Source organism: Triturus cristatus, chromosome 6 (genome assembly GCF_964204655.1).
Source record: "Triturus cristatus chromosome 6, aTriCri1.1, whole genome shotgun sequence".
NCBI classification, from domain to species: Eukaryota; Metazoa; Chordata; class Amphibia; order Caudata; family Salamandridae; genus Triturus; species Triturus cristatus.
This window is the reverse complement of record NC_140589.1, coordinates 1,609,079,347-1,609,102,171: the sequence shown is the minus strand read 5'-3', so window position 1 is coordinate 1,609,102,171 and position 22,825 is coordinate 1,609,079,347.

Sequence of the window (22,825 nt, the reverse complement as noted above, 5' to 3'; positions counted from 1 at the left end):
ATCCAGAAGTACTGAGAAAATATGAACAAGTAATTACTTTTCTGAAAAATAAAGTACCTCCTAAAGAAAATGATTGGGTAAAAATTGATAGAACTCATCAAGAAGCGAAAGAATCAGTACATGCTTACTATGAAAGGCTGATCCTTGCCTTTAAACAGTATAGTGGTGATGAAAACTTGAGTGAAAAGGATTTGAGTCATTCAGAATCAGATACTGAAGAAATAAAAATGAGACAAACTCCTGAAAGGGGGGAACCAGAACAAAGCCCAGCTATTGCACCAGAGAATCTTCCTTTAAGAAGAAAGTTACAGATTTCTGACACCAGCTCAGAATCAGACACTGAACCTGTCCAAGCACAGAAGAGAGAGTAAAAACAGTGAAGAAACTGTAAAGGGAATTTTTGATAAGACAGTCCCGAATGAAAGTTCAAGAGAAATTCCAGCTGAAGTAACAAAATTAGATTGTAAGGTACCAGATACTGAGAGTGAGGGAAAGATTTTTGCGGAAGACCCCCGAGGAGTTGTAGGGAATTCACACATCCAGTTAGAGGAAGGGACGGTTAGTCAGCAGGAAGATTGTGTGGAAGAACCACGAGAAGGGAAAGAAGTAGGTAATAAAAAAGAAGTGTTGGAAAGAAGAACTACTGAACGTAAAAGTCAAGTTGGAACTGAATCAGAGGACAGTAATGAAGAAGTACCACAAGGTCGAGTCCTGAGAAAGAGAGCATGGAGAACTGAGAAAAATGAAAAAGGAAGTAAGTTGAAAAGGCCAGCAGGGGATGAAATTTGGCCCAACAAGATAAAGAGATTAAGATACAGATTGACATGAGTAAATTCATCTAGGGCTGAACAGGTGAATGAAGTGTCTAGCCAAGAGAAATTGAAAGACGTGGAACAAACGACAGCAGAAGAAAATAAGAGAATGAGAAAACCTAACCAGAAGTATAAGTCGCCGGAATTGTCATATGTGGCACTGCCTGAAATAAAAGAAGAGGCAGACAGCCAAGGGGATCTAGAGGTGACTGTACCAGGAGTGGTTGAGGAAGACGAAGAATCGGAAATCCTGAGAGTTATCTTGTCCGACATCGAAGAAGATACGGATGTTCAGGAAATTCTGCAACAAGACTACGAAAGAAAAGTGAAATACGATCAAATGCCAAACTGAAAAGATAAAAGTGTTCAAAATGGAGAAACAATAAATTACCAGAAAAGACATACAACTGAAAAGAACCAAGTAGGTGCTTAGAGCCTTGGGTTAGACGAAACTAGTTGTGAAGTAGAAGAGGCTAAGTCAAAAGACATTGATCCTTTTTCGAAATGGCAAACACAGAAAATAGAAAATCTAAATGTGTGTTCCTTAGAAGATGGTTCAAAATGTGTTGTTGCTGTACAGGATTACCAATGCTTCTGTGGAGTGCGTTGACTCTAATGGTTTCATTTAAAGTTACACTAGAAACAATAGAAGGACATAGTGAGAATAAAACTAATGTAGAAAAGATTCAGAAGGTATATCCGACTAAGATAGATAGAAATTATTTACATCAAGATAGGTCTATTACGGATTTTTCTAACAATGTATTTTCAAAATTACTATACGAATATGTGAAGACGATGGACGTGAGGGATTGCTACGTCTGCATGCAGTTGCCAGCGTCTGTATCTGAGGGAGTGACTTACCATCACCTCCCAGTAGCATATGGAATAACATGTAGTGTACTAGCAAGTTTGTTTTACAAAATAGGGAAATTAGAATATTATTTTTCAGATGTAGATAATATATTTTCACAAGTACCTGTAGTTAACAAGATGAATAAAGTAAAACCGGCAAAGGTGTTAAGTGAATTTTTCTTAGAAACTAAAGCATTAGAGTCAACATTTAGAAATAATCTAACTTGCAATCTAAAGAAGGAGGAGAAAATATTCTTAGATATGGTTGAAGAAAGAAGGTTAAAAATGCAAAGGAAGGTACCTGAGGGAAAAGAAGAAAAGACAGTCTGGGATGTTGAAAGAGAAAAACATTTGAAAGGAGAAGCTAGTCCAACAAGGGCTTTAGATTGGCCTCAGAGAGGGAAGTTGTGTATTAGAAGGAATCAAACTGCATATGATAATTACTTTGTAGGCACAAGTGATTGCCATGACACTTATAGAATCATGGGTGGATGGGGATTTAAAGAAGGAAATGATCCAGTTTTCCCTGGACTATATTTTATCTGCGGGAACAAAGCATATTATCGATTACCAGATTATTGGTATGGCACATGTTATCTAGGCCTGGTTTTCCCAAAGATATTCCATGTGGGAAGAGGAAAAGGTAGTTGTAATTAACTGCTGTTGCCTTCCCTTGGTACCTTCCGTCCACACCTCCCCTTCCTCTCCTGTAAGTCTGCCCGGGAACTTACCTTAGAACGTTGACAGTACCTTGTTGATTCCGAGAGCGGATGGCTTGGAATAAAGACTCTTTACATGTTGCTGAGTGTCATTATTGATTACAATACTGGCGACGATCCTGTAAGGGGGACAGGTCAGGCCATCTCCCCCTTCTCTGCTGCTCTCCATAAGGTGCGGGAGGAAAACTGTTACTTCTTTCCTGTGGATGGTGTCACCTTCAGCGGCAGCGTTTTCAATTACCGGGCTGTAGCCGTTTGGGTTCTGCTATTCTGACATGCGAGAGGACTCCTGAGTATTTTTCGCAAGTCCAGTCTCTTCAGATTGTTTGCCGGGAGAGCGCTGGCTGTTACCACTGCCCGGATCAGATTCGCTGAGGAGCTCGGTTTGCATTGCCTGTGGCGAGTGTTGCCTATCTCCACAGCCGGCTCAAAATTCGCCTCACTAAACGCCAGTTGCTGCTCTCCACAAGTGTGCGGGAGGAATTCCGTATTCTGTCCGGTGGATGGAGGTCATCTTCAGCTGTAGCGTCTTCAATTAACTGCCGGCTCCAGATTCGCCTCACTGAACGCTGTCCAGTGTTTCCAGCTGTGGGTTCCAGCTTTTCTTCCGCTTTTCGGCTGCCCTTACGGCATTAGCGCCGGCTACGTGGTTACGTGGGCGTCCCCTTCGCTTCCAGTGGGCGGAACCTCTCCTCATGACCAGCCTCGTCTGCGGTTCCTGCATTGGGCAGCTTCATTGAAGAACGGGGGGGCTTGCTTCGGACTAACAGACGGTGAGGTGAAACTTCCTTATTTATTGTAGAGTGCCTGCTAGCTCCGTCTTCGTGGGAACAATAATTTTGTCTCCTGTACAATACTGGCTGACTTTGCTGTTACAAGCCTATCCTTATTGGCATATTTTTGTGAGGAGAAACTTCCTTAATTATTGCAGTGCCTGCCTGTTCCGTCTTCGTGGGAGCACTATTTTTCTCATGAACAATTCTGGCTGACTTTGCTGTTACTAGCCTATTCACGTTGGCATATTTTTGCGGAAAAAAAAAAGAAAATAATCTTTTCGTTTTTACTGAAAAACGCATTCACTTGTCACCAGTTAGCCTTTGACTGTGGGGATACGTGTTACCTTTCTGCGCCCGCAGGTGCTACCATTCAGTCTGTCACAATAATAGGGGTAGTCAACCTCGGGATTCCACCCTTGTGGACTTTGCTCGGCACTTGCGGCAACTCTATCCTCCAATTCTGTGGTGGAGATTGTTATTCCCCTTCTTCAGTATGGGCACACCTGGCATCTGTCAACCCCCCTCATTTTTGAACGAATGTGGTGATCCAGATATACATTGGAAGGAATGGACTAAATTATTCGAATTTTATCTAATTGCCATGGGGGGAGAGAGATTTTCTGCATTACGTAAGCAGCACATCCTCCTTCATAATCTGGGTGATCATGGTCGCAAAGTGTTTGAGACCCTGCCTGAACCGGATCTCGAAGAGGAAGACAACCTGGATGTGTATGATGTCACGTTGTTAAAGTTAGGGAACCACTTTGGTGACAAAATTAACGTTGTTTTAGAACGCCATACATTTTTCAGTCGCGTCCAAGGCAAGAGTGAATCTGTGAAGAACTATATAGCGAACCTTAGAGGCTTAACCCAAAGATGTGATTTTGGTGATCTCAATGACTCCCTTATACGTGATCAGTTAGTAAGATGTACATGCAACAGCAAGATACAGAAAAGTTACTTTCTAAAAATCCCACGTTGGAAGAAGCTATATCTATAGCTCAATCCATTGAGCATACCGCCAAATGTATGAGGGAAATAAAGATCTCTGAGGAAGTGGTGGCCGTCGTACAATCTGAGATTTCCACAAATAGTGTTTTGAAAGTCAAAAATAAAGGGGAGCCATCTAACAAACCTACAAGAGTACATTCTGATCTTAAGTATTATAGATGTGGGAGTAATAACCATTTAGCAAACAACCCCACCTGCTCTGCTCGTAACGCCCACTGTAACAAATGTAACAGAAGGGGACATTTAGCAAGGGTGTGCAGAGATAGAGACAATAGTCAAATTAAAGCCATCAATGACGGTAATGATGATCAACCTAAGTTTGTTTTTCAAGTAAAAAATTCAGGTGGCGGCACTGTTGCAGAGTAGGCCTGGGCGGTAAATTCCGTTCCGCTCGAGGAATTTGTGGAATTTGGGTAATTTCGCGTTCCGCGGAGAACGCGAAATTGCCCAAAATTCTGCTTTCTGCGACTTCGCGAAATTTTTTGCTTGTTCGCGGTCTCAAAATGCGTGTTCACGAGAGATTTCTCCCCGAGCACGCAAACAGCGATTGTGAACAGGAAAAAAGCATCGCGAACAAGCAATTCTGCGTGTTCGCGGAATTTCTGCGTGTTTGCGGAGATTTTTTACCGTTTCGCGGAGATTTGCGTAACGCGATTACGCAAATTCCGCCCACCCCTAGAATAGACACAATAGGTTAGTCAATGTCCCCACCCTCCAGTGATGTAGTGGATGTATGGATGTGTGCCGTGTATTTACCTAGCAGGTATCCCTCCCCAAACTCTCCAGCACTCAGACGTCTGTGTAGTCCACTGTGTCTAAAGATGAAAGAGTCATGTGTACTGCCAGGGTATTTTGGTACAATGTCATTGATGATATACTTTGCATTGCACACAATCTGTATATTCAGGTAATGGCAGCATTTACGGTTTCTGTAGACATATTCAGTTGCTGATGGGGGTGTGATGGCCACATGGGTCCCATCGATGCAGCCAATGACGTGGGAGAAACGTGCAATCTGGTAGAAGTCAAGTTTTGTTTGCTGTAATGCCTGTTGGGTGGTGGGGAAGTATATGTGATGTGATAGCCTCTGTAGCATTGCATCTAGAAAGGCATGGAAAAAGCGCGAAAGGCCACTCTGCGACACCCCGCCAACCTCCGCTATGACCCCTTGAAAACTCCCTGACGCCAGGATGTGCAGGGAGCACAGGACCTGCACATGTGTGGGAATTGTTTGTGTCCTGCGTGTAGGGTGTTCCAAATAGGGTTTCAGCTCCTCAATCAGGTCCAATATGGTCTGTGGGTGCAGCCTGTACTTGTCATGGATGTCCTCTTCAGTGTGCTGGAACAGAGTGATGCACAGCCTGAATATACGTTCCTGTCTCATTCTGCAAGAGCCCGAATACGCAGCCTTCTGGCTATCACAAAAAGTGCTGCCATTGTGGAGGGTTCTGTTGCATTGTGGGGTGGTTTAAGTACCTTGCACCTGTTTACCACCTACATGCACTTGGTGTTAATTGCGATTTCTTATTTTGCGAATTTCGCAATTAGCGATTTTTTCATACATGTGCTTGCGATTTCTTATTTTGCGATATCCTTTTTGCGATTTTCGCAAATTGAGAATATCGCAATTTAGGGATTCGCAAGGTTATTCGCAATTTTGGAGTTTCGCAGCCAAAGAAATCGCAAATTTAGCTATTTCTTATTTTGCACTGGGAATGTGTGTCATACATATGAAATAGCGGAATTTTAATCGCAAACGCTGTTTTTTGCGATTTGCAGCGTTTGCGACATATGCCCCTAAGTGTAGACAGCGCATTGGTGAACATTGGATCTACCGTATTTAAAGAGGGTATGGCATATGTTGCTTTGTCGCGAGTCAGAACATTATCTGGTTTGTTTTTGATTGATTTTGATGAGACAAAGGTTACAGCAGATGCAAACTGTGTAAAAGAGTCTAATAGGTTAAGAAGGGTGTATGCTCCAAATTTAGGTCAATATCCTGTATTTGAAAAGCGTGTGGTTGGTCGAAAAAGAAGATTAGAGAATATCTGTTCTGAAGGTGTCAAGAAGGGAAAAGAACAAGATAATGTTGTGATTGCAGGTAAAAAGAAATTGGAAACTGTTGGAGAGATTGTTGGTTATCAGTTTGAAAATAGTTCTGGGGTCAACTGCTATGCTAATGTAGTGGTCAATGTTGTTTTTTTCTTGAAGGTTTGCAAGAACAAATTATGCAGAATCGGCATTTTGTTCTCTGTTGCATTCTGTTTATGAAAGATTGACAACAGATAGAAGTAAAATACAATCTGTTTCAGATGTTTGAAGTCTTTTGGATGTGTGTTCTGGTTCTACACAATTTACACAAAATATCCAACAAGATGCTCAGGAATTTTTAATGTATATGCTTACCATTTTTGAAAATTAAGGTGTAGAAATAGAAAATATGTTTGGCCTTTCTTACAAATGGGAACATTATTGTGAAAATTGCATGTATACATGTAGCACCAATGTAGACACTGAGAGATTTCTGTATTTAACATTACCAGACTGTAAATCAGTGTCTTTCAATAAATTAGTTAAAGGTGCAATTCAAAATATGGAGTGTAGCCAATGTAAATCAGAAATGTTATCCACATTATTCTTAACAAAATTAGGAAAATACATAATTCTAATGATGCAACGTTGTACAACTGACGGAAGAAAATTTGATACTTTAATAAAGCAATTTGTAGCAGCACAACTATCAATATCAGGAAGGACTTTTGTAGCAATTGCAAAAATGTTCCATGATTATCCTTTCACAACATCTGGACATTACACTGCCTATCTAAAATGTGACAAAGGCTGGACACTTTGTAATGATCGCCAGTTGGTTTTCAAACAACGTTTGCCTAGTGAATTACCAAATTTCTACCTAATATTTTTAAGGCCAAAGTTTTAGGAAGATAATTCATTCTCTGAGTATTTTATTATTATAATTTAATAGGACCACCATTGGACAATTTACATAAAGAAGGAGTGCAAAAATACCATTTGGCCTCAAGGAAAGGTATATTTTTGAATTATGGACTTTTTGGTGGTCATTCATTCGGTGATTATTTTAATGCGGCAACATTTACAGTTCTTATAAGTTAAAGTTGTAAAATTTTGTAAGCTGTAAGCATTTCATATATGTGTGATTTGTATTTTCTGGTATTTTACTGACAATAGTATGTTGGTTTTTTTTAACAATCTTTCTGACTTTTGCCAACTGTTAAGTGATGTGTATGAAGGAAATCACTATTTCTAGTGAAATTCAATATATTCTGAGAACAGCAAAAAAGGCAAACAAATTACTTTGTGGAAATTTTGCTGTGCTGTAAAAAATTTATTATTACATGTTATATTTTTTTTTCTTTTCTTTCACAGATCCTAATTTTAAAACAAGCAATTTATATGAATTTAGCTTGCATTGAAAATATGAAAAAAATGTATACCATTTTTTATTCCTATTACTGTGAAGGTAAGTTTAACTAAGTCTCAATATGCAGAATGACGAGGTCTGCAAGAAGCTACAAAGTTGAAATACGTTTCTAAAAACACTCTGTTTATACCTATGTAGTTTTGAAATCTGACCATAATCAGATATCATGTGACCTGCAAAAAAAGAGATTTGAGGGGTTCATAATATTTCCCATTATACCTATTGAAGGACCTCAATCATTTCAATGATTCTTCTTTCAGCATCTTTGCAGACAAAACTCTGTGCTTACCTTCTATCATTTGCAAGGAATTTTAAAACCGGAAATATGTCACTTTTTGTAACATAGTTATTGCGCAAGACACTCTTTTATATTTACAAAGAGAGGAAAAGGCACTCTGTGTACTTTTTCTACTCCATGTAAATACAACCTCATCATACACACCACTTTGCGTTGAAAAGGTGTTCTATAAGTGTTGTTGTGCATGATTGCACTGAATACTCATAGAACAAGATATATCTCTAGATTTAGCATAAATCATAAATCTCGATATGTATGTGAATGCTGCACCATTCTAAAATTGGTGTAGGAAAGTACAATAAGGAAAATTATTTTTATTTCTCCACATTTTTATATCTTCAATGCATGCTAAAATGTTCAGCATACATTGAAGGAGAAAAATGCATTTTCTCATTGTTTTTGTGCAGGAAGGTGTGTCTTCCTGCAGAAAAACAAACAGCACATGACACAGATATCCTTGCACTATAGTTCAAGGGTGCCTGTGTCACCACATGGCTGCAGTTTAAGCAGCCGTGCAGAGAGAAGCAAGGATTTGCAACATATTTATGTACATATGTTGCATCCCTGTGCTTCAGAAGTACTACAGAACACTGTTGTTAAAGAGGTTACTGTGTGATGCTGCAGCACTTCCTCATAGTTCTGCACTTATACATTCACCATACTCTACTAATGCATTCATTCACTCAATTACGTACTACACATACATTCATCTAAACTTTCACACACTAACAAAGAAATGTAGCTCTTTTTTTAAACCAGGAAAGTTAGTTCTTACAAGAACTTTTTTTTTCTTCTTTCTTCTTTTATATTTTTTGGGGGGTTTTCTAACAATTTTGTGATTTTTTTGGTTTTTCTGGAAAAAAATACAAAAAAAAAAAAAAAACAGGAGGAACCAAACAATGAACTTCAGGGAACAAAAAAACCCCCCCAAAAAACCTAGCAAATGTGACTTTCTTGCCGGCGGCAGATCAGATCGATCGACTGCTCACCGTAGCACAAAGTCGCATTGCACTTAGTGCAGAGCACTTTTAAATATTGAAATTGAGGATGGCTGTCCAAGTTTTGGGCTGATGGATGCACTCTTGAAGTGCTCGGCTGCGATGAGGTGGAAGGCGCAGGAGCAGGAGTGTTTCTCATCCGTCGGCACTCTTGTCGTGCAAGATTGTTTGGATGAAGGGTTCTCAGGTGCTTCATCATACTTGCCGTGCCACACGAGTATTTCTTGTTAGGATCCCCTCGTGACAGCACTCTTTTGCAAATCTTGCACGTCACCAAGGTGGCATTGGTCTTATTCTGCCCCTCGGGAAAAGTAAAAAATTTCCACACCACTGAAGAAAAACGTTCTTTACGTGGTGCCTCCTCCAAAAATTCATCCTCAGATGTATGAGGAGATGCAGGTGATGCCTGCTGCACTGAAGCCATTTTTAGTTGAAAAAAGTTAGAGCTAAGTGTAAATCTTCTTCTCTGCAGAGATGCTCCTCCAAAGAAGGTCAAAGAAGAATGATTGAATTGGGTGGGGTCTTTCAATAGTTAGAATAGGAAGTGCAATGAACCAATCAAATCTCTTTTTTTGCAGTTCACATGGGATCCACGCACCCTGTGCTTATGCATCACGCACCCAGCGCATATCCGCGAAATTGAATTAAAAAAATTATAGGATTAGATGTAAAAATATATTAGTTTTAAGGCTAGTTTAGAGTTTGTCTTCAATTAATATTCACATGAAATACATATATATGTTTTTTTAAATGTTAAATATTTTGTGGGATCCGCGCACCTACCGCGTCATAGACACACATGACGCATCGCAGAAGCGCATAAACGGCGCGTTACGTACATCGAACGTGTCGCGTATAGGCTGGGAGTCGCGTACCAGTCGCATTGCAATCACGCACTAAACACGTACCCAACGCATACCATGCGTGGATGCTAACGTGTAGGGATCGAGAACGGTGCGTTTAGGATCCAAAAACATGGAAAAAAATATATAAAATAATGTTTTGAACATATAGTTAAAAAAATATTTTGAAAAATATAAAAAAATATGTTTGAAAACTCATTAAATACAAATAATATTTTTTAATTTTTAAAAGAATTAATTGAAAAAATAAGTTTAAAAAATGGTGATAAAAAAGTATTTTAATAAAAACATAATTAATGAAATTGACACACTGAATTTGAAAAATATAGAAATCCAATCAAAATCATTAAACATGATATCTTCAGAAATAAGTTAAAGATAGGAATTAGCATTTAAAAAACCTTTGAAATTCACTGAAAAACCATAGGTTTCATGCACCTTATAGTGAGTAATTGGCATTTAAAGAACCTTTGAAATTCACTGAAAAAAACAAAGGTTTCAGGGGCGTTATAGTTAGGAATTGCCATTTAAAAAACCTTAGAAATTCACTGAAAAAACCATAGGTTTCAGGGGCGTTATAGTTAGCTGGACATTTCCCTCGTACAAAACCCTAGAAATTACTCTGTTATAGTTAGTTCAGCTAACTATAACTCGCGCCCCTGCAATGCACTGCTGATGACGTCACCTATTACATCACTCATGACATGGTCAGTGACATCACTGATGACATCACTGATGACATCTCAAATTACATCACTGACTGAAGCTGTCACATAGTGACCCTGCCTTTTGTTAGTGTTCATGCTGGCAGGCTGCAGTTTTTTGCATCCCATGCATTTTTGGGGAACCCTTCTCACAGCCTTCCCCTACACGGTTTCTCACAGCCTTCCCCTACATGCCTCAGTAGGTCTTCAGAAGCTCTCATTGAGACTTTAGCAGCCTCTTCTCACAGCCTTTCCCCTACATGTCTTCCCAGAGCCTTCCCCTACATGTCAGCTCACTGCCTTCCCCTACACACCTTCTCACAGCCTTCCCCTCCATGCGTGTACACAGCCTTTCCCTACATGCATTCTCACAGCCTTCCCCTACATGCCCTCTCACAGTCTTCCACCTACAAGCCTCGGCAGATCTTCAGAAGCGTCCTCATTGGGACTTCAGCAGCTTCCTCTCACAGCCTTCCCCTACACACCTTCTCACAGCCTTCCCCTACATGCCATCTCATAGCCTTCCCGACATGCCTGCTCACAACCTTCCCCTACACATCTGCTCACAGCCTTCTCCTACATGCCTGCTCACAACCTTCCCCTACACGCCTTCTCACAGACTTCCCCTACACACCTTCTTACTGCCTTCACCTACATGCCTCAGCAGGTCTTCAGAAGCATCCTCATTGGGACTTCAGCAGCCTCCTCTCACAGCCTTCCTCCTACACGCCTTATCACAGCCTTACCCTACATGCCTACTCACAACCTTCCCCTGCATGCCTGCTCACAGACTTCCCCTACACACCTTCTTACAGCCTTCACCTACACGCCTCAGCAGGTCTTCAGAAGCATCCTCATTGGGACTTGCGCATCCTCCTCTAACAGCCTTCCCCCTACACATTTTCTCACAGCCTTCCCCTGCACGCCTTCTCACAGGCTTCCCCTTACACACCTTCTCACAGCCTTCCCCTGCATGCCTTCTCACAGCCTTCCCCTACACGCCTTCTCACAGCCTTCCCCCTGCATGCCTTTTCACAGCCTTCACCCTGCATGCCTTCTTACAGCCTTCCCCTACACACCTTCTCACAGCCTTCCCCTACATGCCTGCTCACAGCCTTCCCCTATACGCCTTCTCACAACCTTCCCCTACATGACTTCTCACAGCCTTCCCCCTACACACCATCTCACAGCCTTCCTCTACACGGCATCTCACAGCCTTCTCCTACACACCATCTCAAAGCCTTCCCCTACACACCATCTCACAGCCTTCCCCTACACACCATCTCACAGCCTTTCCCTACACTCCTTCAGACAGCCTTCCCCCTACACGTCTTGGCAGGTCTTCAGAAGCGTCCTCATTGAGACTTCAGCAGCCTCCTCTCACAGCCTTCCCCCTACATGCCTTTTCACAACCTTCACCCTACAGGCCTTCTCACAGCCTTCCCCTACATGCCTTCTCACAGCCTTCCCCATACACACCTTCTCACAGCTTTCCCCCATGCGCCTTCTCACAGCCTTCCCCCTACACGACACCTCACAGCCTTCCCCCTACACACCATCTCACAGCCTTCTCCTACACACCATCTCAAAGCCTTCCCCTACACACCATCTCACAGCCTTCCCCTACACACCATTTCACAGCCTTTCCCTACACTCCTTCAGACAGCCTTCCCCCTACACGTCTTGGCAGGTCTTCAGAAGCGTCCTCATTGAGACTTCAGCAGCCTCCTCTCACAGCCTTCCCCCTACATGCCTTTTCACAACCTTCACCCTACAGGCCTTCTCACAGCCTTCCCCTACATGCCTTCTCACAGCCTTCCCCATACACACCTTCTCACAGCTTTCCCCCAGGCGCCTTCTCACAGCCTTCTCCCTACATGACACCTCACAGCCTTCCCCCTACACACCATCTCACAGCCTTCCTCTCCACGGCATCTCACAGCCTTCTCCTACACACCATCTCAAAGCCTTCCCCTACACACCATCTCACAGCCTTCCCCTACACACCATTTCACAGCCTTTCCCTACACTCCTTCAGACAGCCTTCCCCCTACACGTCTTGGCAGGTCTTCAGAAGCGTCCTCATTGAGACTTCAGCAGCCTCCTCTCACAGCCTTCCCCCTACATGCCTTTTCACAACCTTCACCCTACAGGCCTTCTTACAGCCTTCCCCTACATGCCTTCTCACAGCCTTCCCCATACACACCTTCTCACAGCTTTCCCCCATGCGCCTTCTCACAGTCTTCCCCCTACACGACACCTCACAGCCTTCCCCCTACACACCATCTCACAGCCTTCCCCATGCACACCTTCTCACAGCCTTCCCCCGAAACGCAATCTCACTGCCTTCCTGCTAAATGCCTTTTCACAGCCTTCCCTTACACGCCTTCTTACAGCCTTCGCCTACATGCCTCAGCAGGTCTTCAGAAGCGCCCTCATGGAACATCAGCAGCCTCCTCCTCTCACTAGGACATTAGCAGCCTCCTCCTCTCACTGGGACATCAACAGTCTCCTTCTCTCACTGGGACAATAGCAGCCTCCTCCTCTCACTGGGACATCAGTAGTCTCCTCCGCTCACTGGGACATCAGCAGCCTCCTCCTCTCACTGGGACATCAGCAGCCTCCTCCTCTCACTGGGACTTCAGCAGCCCCCTCCTCTCACTGGGACTTCAGCAGCCTCCTCCTCTCACTGGGACATCAGCAGCCTCCTCCTCTAACTGGGACATCAGCAGCCCCCTCCTCTCACTGGGACGATAGCAGCCTCCTCCTCTCACTGCTACAAACCCCTGTCCACTACGCATGCAATCCTCCAACCACATACACACTTGTCTATCACACCTTAAATTACCCAGGCAGTACCCATACACTCCAGCAATGACCCTGTCACTCCCCATGCACACCTCCAGTCAGCCATCCAGCACTATGTACTACTCCATTCACTGTGCCAAAACCCATACACTTATAAATTCACCCAGACACTCTTCTTGCAGTACTCTAATCATTCAGTCACTACCCAAGTACTCACGCAATGACCCAGGCCTTAACACATGCACTGCTACAAACCCCTGCCCACTACGCATGCAGTCCCCTAACCACCTACAAACTTGTCTTTCACACCTTCAATTAGCTAGGCGGAACCTATACACTCCGGCAAACACCCTGTCACTCCCCATGCACTCCTCCAGTCAGCCATCCAGCACCATGTACTAATCCATTCACTGTGCCAAACCCAATCACTTTTAAATCCACCCAGGCACTCTCCTTGCAGTACTCTATTCATTCAGTCACTACCCAAATACTCAAGCAATGACTCAGGCCTTAACACATGCACTGCTACAAACCCCTGTCCACTACGCATGAAGGCCTCTAACCACCTACACACTTGTTTTTCACACCTTCAATTACCCAAGCAGTACCTATAAAATCCAGCCAACACCCTTTCACTCCCCATGCACTCCTCCAGTCAGCCATCTAGCACCATGTACTAATCCAAACATTGTGCCAAAATCCAAACACTTATAAATTCACCCAGGCACTCTCCTTGCAGTACTCTAATCATTCAGTCAGTACCCAAGTACTCATGCAGTGACACAGGCCTTAACACATGCACTGCGACAAACCCCTGTCCACAACGCATGCAGTCCTCTAACCATTAAGCAAGTGCTCTAGGGAGGGGCTGCTTGTGACAATCGCTTTTAACGCTGTAGCACTGCAAAGCGAACAGGGCACGGTTTCTGTTAGTTACCTCTGATAAAGAAATATTAAAGTACACCTCAGCACTGCTTTAAAACAGCATGAGTGACAATGAGAGTAGAGGACATACTTGTAATTAGCAAATTTGGCAAAATCTGGGGAATGCGATAAGAAGATTCTTCTATGCGAGGATCTAAATAAAACCTCCTCCAATATGACTTTTAATACACAGGTTGGGAGTAAAAGTAAAAACACCCCCAAGAAAACCTACAGTGTGGCTGACAGCGCTTAAAGAAAAGAAGACAGCGTTGTCAAGATTCAGGCTGCCACAAGATATTGCAGGCTCTAACTGGTATGTACTGAACCCCTTTCTAATTTAGAAGGAGTAGGGGATAGGTAGATGTCTAAAGCCATGATCTATGGATAACTGTACACTTAAATTGAACGTCATGTTATTCCGGTACAGGTATCAGGACACCACTTGAAAAGGTGCAGGGAAGGACAGCCTGAACTTAAACATTAGGCGAAAAACCTATTGGTAGGTATATGGATGTATTTGTTGAGAATAAACACCAGTGCCATGACATCATTATTTGAAGTATATAGCATTATCTATGTACCTTACAGGCACAGCTAAACAATTGAATACAGGCGGTGCATATCGAAAGACGTACCTGCTTTAAGACACCATTGAACATGTGTCAACGTGACTTTTTAAAAGTAAGTGTTTTGCTTAACAGCATGAGAATAGGCTAATAGGCTCAAAAAGTATGGTGAAATAACTCCATGCTCTTTTTGTAGAATTCTATGACTCCACTGACTATGATGCAAGTGGTCTAAAATCACAAAAGTTGAGAGGTGATAAAGTCGTCCTGAACACCCACAGAAGGACTTCAACCCCTACACTTAAAGTAAGGGCAGACAATATGTATAAGTGACACTAACAGCATAGCCCAGAACTAGAATCAACTCTCCATAGGGAAATGGTATTAATTATATGCATTCTCTTTTTTAGAAAGAAGAACAAAACTTTGGTTTTAAATTCTTGTCCGTCCTGAGGAAGGTGCTACTATTGTAACCTATGCACCGAAACGCGTCGACAGTGGGACTTTTTAAAGCATATGAAATGTATTTGTGTAGTATTTAATTTGCAATTTTGAAAGTACATGATTTGAAGTGTGTGTGACTCTGAGATAGATACCGTAATACGGAATTGTTAGATAGCATATATAAGACTGTACCAGAGCACCCAATCAGAGTATATATTGAATGCAATTTTAAAATATGATTTTATTGAACATAAGTGTTTTCCTATGAAAAATAAATTTTGAGAGTAACAAAAAGTATATTCTAGTCTGGAGTAATAATATTTGTCCAGTGTCACAGTCAAAAATCAAAGGTTATTGATCTAAATGTGTAGGCCTCATGGTCACCAACTAAAAGAGTAATACACAGAAAGGAATCTTTTTTTGATAAATATCTGACACCCAGTCCTTTCTGGTCCCTGGGAAACTCTCTTTTTTGAGATTGTCCTCTAACCACTTACACACTTGTCTTTCACACCTTCAATTCCCCAGGCAGTATCCATACACTCCAGCAAACACCCTGTCACTCCCCTTGCACTCCACCAGTAAACCATCCACTTAAAAATTCACTGTTAGAAATGGGCTTTCTGGCTGCCTAAGGGGGCATGCACCAAAGCCAGGCAGAAACCACCACTCTAGTCAGGGCAAGGAAGGTACATGCCAAAGATGTCCCCTGCTCACCCCCGTGGTAGCTCGGCACGAGCAGTCAGGCTTATCCCGGAGGCAATGTGTAAAGCATTTGCGCACGCACCCAGCAACAACATCCCAGGCTCACCACAAAAGAAACTCCACACAAAGTTATATAAAGAAATAGCCTTTGTATTATCGTAACACCTTAGAATAGTACGCATATATTATACACTGTGCCACCTGGCACTGGGCAATATTTACAAGGGATTATTTACACCTGACAGGGCCCACTGGACCACTGTCAGTGCCATCACAAATTGAACTTAGTAAATGTAGAATTTAGCATAAACATAGAACACAACCAGCACTACTGGTTATCATTGCACTTAGCATCAGCCTGTAACATAAACTACATTATGCACAGTATCACATTAGGCGCCAAACGCATTGTACGCCAACCTCATCAGCATAAACACATTATGCAATTCTCTCATAAGTCTAAACACATTAGACCCTAACCTCCTAAGCATAACTACCTTAGGGAATGATTCTCACTAGCATAAACCATCATATGCGAACCAACCTCATAATCATGAATCACATTTAGAGGCATCAACACACAGGTGCGTAAATCATACCACAGGAATGACATTTCCGAGCACCAAAATCACATTAGGGCCTGGCGCCCTATAAACCTAACAATCCCAACAGCCCCCCTGGCCAACTGGCCATCGCAAAAAGGGGCTCAAATGCCCTATGTCCCCAAAGTCAAGGCGCGCTGCCAAGGCAGCGAAGGTCAAGGTGCGCACTTCAGCGCAGACCTAAATGTTGCAGCTGGCACTAAGTGCTGCGCAGCTGTGCAGGAAAAGATGAGGGTGAAGGAGTGCGTCTCACCCCTGGCTTAACCATGTCCCCAAATAACGAACAACCTAAACGGTGCAGCTGCCCACTACTTGCTGGGCAGCTGTGAATGTAGAAAACGCGGCAGGGGCTCTCAATAGCCCTTAAAACAATTGTGCAAACGTTGGAGCCCCCTAGGCTCTAAAAATGATGGGGGCCAGCATAGGAAAGAACACGGGCTCCTCTGGCCCTTTTTACTGTCGTGGCCCTTTGAAGTAAATATGCCCCCAGCGTTGGAGCGACCCCCTATCAGGCGGGGGCCACTCTGGAAATAGGCAGAATGCGGGGAACATGCCGGGCCCCTCTGGGGCTCTTCAAATAACTGTCACCGGTTGGAGCCACACTAGGCTCTTAAAATAACCATGGCCCCAATGTTCGAGCAGCCCGCTGCCAGCCGCGGCCACTCTGCCTCTCTCTGTCTCACACAGGACCACCATACCCACAAGCCATCACACCCACGGAGCCCCACTCACCGGCACTGGTCGGGGGAGGCTCTCTCTCGGCGTGTGCTCCTCTTCACCCGGCGGGACTTCACCGTGGAGCCTGGAGGCTCTGTCACTTCCCTCTTCACCCGCGGTGGGGGCAGGCACCGGCACTGTTCCTCGAGCCCCCTTCGCCTTCAATCGGCACTTGGTGGCGCCTGCGGGGCTCTCCCTAAGCCATGGGAGCCCTGCACAGGCAGGTGCCATCTTCCTCCCTCCGGGCAGCTTCTCTGGCAGCGGCGGCGTGTGCGGAACTTCCTTCTCAAAACCGGAAGTCCCGCCCACCATCATGCACGTCGTTGCCTGACTTCTGCCCTTTCCGCAACTCGGGCCGCCGCAGTGATTTTCATCAGTGAAATGCGGGGTGGGCTTCCGCTAAGGCACACAACGTGGGGTGGGCACCCGCACCAAAGATACTCACAACGCAGGGTGGGCACCCGCTAAATAAAGCAAAGTCGCAGGGTGGGCACCCACGCACCAATCAACATGGAAGGCCAGCGAACACGCAGGGTGGGCACCTGCGCACCATAACAAAAATAAGCGGGGTGGGCACCCACAAGGCTGGCATCACGAGGGCATCCCCAAGGTGGGGGTTCCTCCCACAGGGGCTGCAGCTCAGCGCTGCTCAGCCCCCAGGCCCTTAAGGCAGTATAAACAACCTTGGCAAAAGCAAGGATAAAGCAACAGGTCCAAGAAGTCCATCAGGCATCCAGGGGCTGGGCAGGGCCCAGGGAGGCAAGCTGTCCCCTGGGCCCCAGCAGCAGCAGAACGCCCCTGGTTGTTTCAAGTCAAGAACAAGAACATTTACTTGGGGTCACAGCCCCTTATTTATACAGCTAAATCATTTGTTGTACAACTGTAGCCAATGGGAGAACCAGATACAACTGGTTCAGGGGAGCTCCTGAGCACTTTGTTTTGCTCAGCTCCTCTCTCCCTTTCACAGGACAGGCTAGGTGCTCAGACGCACCACAGGGGGTGGAGCCAGCATTGTGGAGGAAAGGCCCAGCCCTATTCAGGTCCCAGGTGCAACTCCTTCCTCCCATCTACTTGCAGATCTCTCCATTCACCACCGGGCAGACTCACCCTGGCTCCTTGAATTCCCCAGCCCTGTCACTCAAACTCCAGACAGGCAATTCACATCATACAGCACACAGACAGACCAACTTCTGGAAGTGGCACTTCTCCTATAGTTATAATAAATCCGCGCACATCATGGTGCAGCATTTATTCTTGTGAGTTCGCACATACTAAATTTGACTCTGCGCTCCACTCACATCAGGAACTACTATGGACACACATATCCCCCATGCATTCCTATGGGAGGGCAGGCCTATCTCACCACATACACTCAGAGAGCGCATGCACTTTACACTGGGCCACAGTGCTAAAGTGCGCAGAGGCCAAAAATCACTACCAATATATCAGAGCTTATGGCAAAAAGTTCAGGGGTGAACCTGCCAGAAGGGCCAAGTCCAACATTCACCCAGGCAGTCTCACTGGGACATCAGCAGTCTCCTCCTCTCACTGGGACATCAGCAGCCTCCTCCTCTCACTGGGACATCAGCAGCCCCCTCCTCTCACTGGGACTTCAAAAGACACCTCCTCTCACTGGGACATCCGCAGCCTCCTCCTCTCACTGGGACATCAGCAGCCTCCTCCTCTCACTGGGACAATAGCAGCCTCCTCCTCTCACTGCTACAAACCCCTGTCCACTTCGCATGCAATCCTCTAAACACCTATACACTTGTCTTTCACACCTTCAATTACCCAGGCAGTACCCATATTTTCCAACAATCAACCTGTCACTCCCCATGCACTCCTCCACTCAGCCATCCAGCACCATGTACTATTCCATTCACTGCACCAAAACCCAAACATTAATAAATTCACCCAGGCACTCTCCTTGCAGTACTCTAATCCTTCAGTCACTACCCAAGTACACACGCAATGACTCAGACCTTAACACGTGAACTGCTACAAACCCCTGTCCACTACGCATGCAGTCCTCTAACCACCTACACACTTGCCTTTCACACCTTCAATTACCCAAGCAGTACCTATACACTCCAGCCAACACGCTTTCAATCCCCATGCACTACTCCAGTCAGACATCCAGCACCATCTACTAATCCAAACATTGCACCAAAACCCAAACACTTATAAATTCATCCAGGCACTCTCATTGCACTACTCTAATCATTCAGTCAGTACGAAAGTACTCATGCAGTGACACGGGCCTTAACACATGCACTGCTACAAACCCCTGTCCACTACGCACACAGTCCTCTAACCACCTACACACTTGTCTTTCACACCTTCAAATTCCCCAGGCAGTATCCATACACTCCAGAAAACACCCTGTCAATCCCCATGACAAAACCCAACCACTTATAAATTCACCCAGGCACTCTCCTTGCAGTACTATAATCATTCAGTCAGTGCCCAAGTACTCATGCAATGACCCAGGCCTTAACACATGCAGTGCTACAAACCCTTGTCTACTACGCATGCAGTCCTCTAACCACCTACACACTTTTCTTTCACACCTTCAATTACCCAGGCGGTACCTATATTCTCCGGCAATCACCCTGTCACTCTCCATGCACTCCACCAGTCAGACATCCAGCACCATGTACTAATCCAAACACTGCGCCAAGACCCAAACATATATAAATCCACCCAGGCTCTCTCCTTGCAGTACTCTAATCATTCTTTCAGTACCCAAGTACTTATGTAGTGACCCAGGCCTTAACACATGCACTGCTACAAACGCCTGTCCACTATGCATGCAGTCCTCTAACCACCTACACACTTTTCTTTCACACCTTCAATTACTCAGGTAGTACCCATACACTCCAACAAACACGCTGTCACTCCCCATGCACTCCTTCAGTCAGCCATCCAGCACCATGTACTAATCCAAACACTACGCCAAGACCCAAACACTTATAAACTCACCCAGGCACTCTCCTTGCAGTACTCTAATCATTCAGTCAGTACCCAAGTACTCACACAATAACACAGGCCTTAACACATGCACTGCTACAGACCCCTGTCCACTACGCATGCAGTCCTCTAACCACATACACACTTGTTTTTCACACCTTCAATTACCCAGGCAGTACCTGTACACTCCAGCAATAACCCTGTCACTCCCCATGCACTCCTTTCTGCCATCCAGCACCATATACTAATCTAAACACTACACCAAAACCCAAACACTTATAAATTCACCCAAGCACTCTCCTTGCAGTACTCTAATCATTCAGTCAGTATGAAAGTACTCATACAGTGACACGGGCCTTAACACATGCACTGCTACAAACCCCTGTCCACTACGCATGCAGTCCTCTAACCAGCTACACACTTGTCTTTCACACCTTCAATTCCCCAGGCAGTATCCATACACTCCAGAAAACACCCTGTTTCTCCCCTTGCACCCCTCCAGTAAGCCATCCAGCACCATGTACTAATCCAGACACTGTGCCAAAACCCAACCACTTATAAATTCACCCAGGCACTCTCCTTGCAGTACTCTAATAATTCAGTCAGTACCCAAGTACTCATGCAGTGACCCAGGCCTTAACACATGCACTGCTACAAAACCTTGTCCACTATGCATGCAGTTCACTAACCACCTACACACTTGTCTTTCACACCTTCAATTACCCAGGCGGTACCTATATACTCCGACAATCACCCTGTCACTCTCCATGCAATCCTCCACTCAGCCATCCAGCACCATGTACTAATCTAAACACTGCGCCAAAACCCAAACATATATAAATTCACCCATACACTCTCATTGCACTACTCTGATCATTCTTTCAGTACCCAAGTACTCATGCAGTGACCCAGGCCTTAACACATGCACTGCTACAAACCCCTGTCCACTATGCATGCAGTCCTCTAACCACCTTCACACTTTTCTTTCACACCTTCAATTACTCAGGTAGTACCCATACACTCCAACAAACATGCTGTCACTCCCCATGCACTCCTCCAGTTGGCCATCCAGCACCATGTACTGATCCAAACACTACATCAAAACCCAAATACTTATAAACTCACCCAGGCACTCTCCTTGCAGTACTCTAATCATTCAGTCAGTACCCAAGTACTCACACAATGACACAGGCTTTAACACATGCACTGCTACAAACCCCTGTCCACTATGCATGCAGTCCTCTAACCACATACACACTTGTTTTTCACACCTTCAATTACCCAGGCAGTACCTGTACACTCCAGCAATAACCCTGTCACTCCCCAGGCACTTCTTTCTGCCATCCAGCACCATATACTAATCAAAACACTACGCCAAAACCCAAACACTTATAAATTCACCCAAGCACTCTCCTTGCAGTACTCTAATCATTCAGTCACTACCCAAGTACTCACGCAATGACACAGGCCTTAACATTTGCACTACTGCAAACCCCTGTCCACTATGCATGCAGTCCTCTAACCACCTACACAGTTGTCTTTCACACCTTAAATTCCCCAGTCAGGATCTATACAATCCAGCAAACACCTTGTGACTCCCCGTGTATACCTCCAGTCAGCCATCCAGCACATATACTAATCCAAACACTACGCCAAAACCCAAACACTTACAAATTCACTCAGGCACTCCATGCAGTACTCTAATCATTCGGTCAGTACCCAAGTACTCATGCCATGACCCAGGCCTTAACTAATGCACTGATACAAACCCTTGTCCACTACACATGCAGTTCTCTAACCACCTTTACACTTGTCTTTCACACATTGAATTACCCAGGCAGCACCTATACACTCCAGCAAACACCCTGTCACTACACATGCATTCCTCCAGTCAGCCATCCAGCACTATGTACTAATCCAAACACTGCACCAAAACCCAAACACTTATATATTCACCCAGGCACTCTCCTTGCAGTTCTCTAATCATTTAGTCAGTGCCCAAGTAGTCATGCAGCGACCCAGGCCTTAAAACATGCACTGCTACAAACCCCGTTCAACTATGCATGCAGTCCTCTAACCACCTACATACTTGTCTTTCACACCTTCAGTTACCTTGGCAGTATCCAGACACTCCAGCAAACACCCTGTCACTCCCCTTACACTCCTCCAGTGACCCATTCAGCACTATGTACTAATCTATTAACTGTGCCAAATCCCAACCACTTATAAGTTCACCTACGCACTCTCCATGCAGTACTGTAGTCATTCAGTCAGTACCCAAGTACTCATGCAGTGACACAGGCCTTAACACATACACTGCTACAAACCCCTGTCCACTACACATGCAGTTCTCTAACCAACTACAAGCTTGTCTTTCATACCTTCAATTACCCAGGCAGTACCTATACACTCCAGCAATCACCCTGTCACTCCCCATGCACCCCGCCAGTAAGCCATCCAGCACCATGTACTAATCCAAACACTGTGACAAAACCCAACCACTTATACATTCACCCAGGCACTCTCCTTGCAGTACTATAATCATTCAGTCAGTACCCAAGTACTCATGCAATGATCCAGGCCTTAACACATG